Here is a 2124-nt window from a genome sequence, read left to right as displayed (position 1 = left end):
AGGATGGAGACTTTCTTTACAGTTCTAGGAGTTGTGTTTCATCATTGTTGTTTTAATCAGTCTTCTGTAGTTGGTGGTTTTAGTTTTTGCCTTGAACCTAGGATGAAGCATAGGATAGAGTCTTTCATATGTTTCCAGAAGATCTGCTCTGTTGCAGTTGTCTCAGTCAGACCTCTGGAATTAGAGATCTTGGTTGTTGTACAGATCATAGGCCAAGCCATAGACTAGGGTCTTTATATTGGTCTCAGAATAAGTTCTACCCAGTCGTGGTTGTTATAATCGGTCTTCTGTAGATAAAGAACTCGGCTTTTGTACAACTCAAAGGATGACATGTCTTCTGATTTTATCTTATCATTAGGAGGTGAGGGAAGACAACCTGCTCTTAGACCCTGTTGTTGCCATTTCCTCATTGTCAGGATATCATATCAAAACCAGCTCATGTTGGTGTCAGAGCAGTTTTAAGAATGTCCCAGAGGATACTCTGGTTTCTCTTCAGATAGCATAAATCTTTCACCTTTTACTAAAGATTTCCATGGAGAGGAACAATTCTGAGTTTTGAACCAATTTTTTGTAGGCCTTGCTCTAGCAAGGCTAAAATAAAAATTTCCCGAGGGAGATTGATTCCTGGAGCTGTTGTGGAGAACTATGTCGGTTCTATGTCTGGATCTAGGGTTTGGGGTTGGACAGTCACTGTCTAATCACCTGGAATCTAAATTGGGTCCACATGACATATGTTCAAGATGGGAGGTGCCCCTGTATTGTGAAGTGTATGAGTTCTTATCCCTAGTAGATAAGAGCTTATTTCTATATGTAAAATTTCCCCCCCTTTTTTTTTTTGGTTTTTGGGCCACACCCGTTTAACGCTCAGGGGTTACTCCTGGCTATGTGCTCAGAAATCGCCCCTGGCTTGGGGGGACCATATGGGACGCCGGGGGATCGAACCGCGGTCCTTCCTTGGCTAGCGCTTGCAAGGCAGACACCTTACCTCCAGCGCCACCTACCCGGCCCCAAAATTTCCCCTTTTATAGTATGCCTTTGCAAGAAGAAATGCTGCTATATTATATTGCTGGTACATATGTGGGTGAGAGTGTCAGGCTTCATCATCTCTGTGCCCTGGTTTTGACCTGAGCTATTATCCCAAGCAAGACTTTTTCTTGTAGGTTTTTGTATCAAGCAGAACCAAAACAGGTGGAGTTAAGGAAGAAAATAAAACAGAAACAAGAAATATATATATACTCACATATACATAAAGGAAAAAATAAATAAAAATAAGTTTAAAAACTATAAAAGGACCAAAGTGATGTAGGAGACTACCTTACATTTGGGGATAAACAGGTTAAGAGGTAGTATTATAGAGGTCTTAAACTTATAAAGAAAATATAGGCTTCCTCATTGTCTTTTAAGATATTCTTTTGGGGTAACTTGAACTATCTAGTCCCGCCTCCCAATTAGAGGGGGAAATAAGGAAGGTGCCAAGACCAAACAGGTGTAAGATCATTAAGTAGTAGCTAGGCACAAAGAGGACCACTCATTCTAGCAGCCCCGGGGGTGAGGGAGGAGGATATGGGAGTCAGGACGGGAACGGAGGTGGAAGGAGGACAATTCGGGGATGGGATTTCCCGTGATTTTATGTTTATATGTACCTAAAATATTGTTGTCAATGATATGTAAGCTACTATGATTAAAATAAAAATTATATTTAAAAAAAAAGATATTCTTGTGGGGGATGGGATCCAGAGCACATTTTCATCACACACCCTGGTCTTGTTGAGATTGAGAAATGATTTGCAGCAGAAAGGGTTCATGTCAATTTCTTGCAGTGAGGATCCTTCTGGAGCTGAGTCCAGTATTAAACAACAGTCCACATTTGGCGGAGAGGGGTGAGAAGGAGGGCCACAGAGCATGAGTCAGCAGGAGTGTTGGTTGTAGTTTCTTGCCGGGAGATGAGAGGTGGGGCTGAGTAGGTGTCCCTTCACTTGGGAGCTAAGTGATGGTTTATTGAGGTCGGAGGTCAGTCTTGGTACCTAATGGGTTAAGAACTGAGGGTTGGGGCCGGAGAGATAGCATGGAGGTAAGGCGTTTGCCTCAAATACAGAAGGTCAGTGGTTCGAATCCCAGCATCCC

At 42.5% G+C, this 2124-nt stretch overlaps 1 non-coding gene across 1 annotated transcript; it reads left to right on the top strand.

The window, feature by feature from the left end:
- Window positions 1-476: 476 nt before the first annotated feature.
- LOC126028952 (U5 spliceosomal RNA) lies at window positions 477-593 on the top strand. The gene has a single exon (XR_007502620.1). It is a non-coding gene; the product is annotated as a U5 spliceosomal RNA (small nuclear RNA).
- The last annotated feature ends 1531 nt before the right edge of the window (window positions 594-2124 follow it).

The sequence above is a fragment of the Suncus etruscus genome, chromosome 14 (assembly GCF_024139225.1).
Source record: "Suncus etruscus isolate mSunEtr1 chromosome 14, mSunEtr1.pri.cur, whole genome shotgun sequence".
In the NCBI taxonomy this organism is placed as follows: Eukaryota; Metazoa; Chordata; class Mammalia; order Eulipotyphla; family Soricidae; genus Suncus; species Suncus etruscus.
The sequence above is the reverse complement of the archived record's forward strand: the minus strand, read 5'-3'. Positions and strand labels throughout refer to the sequence as shown.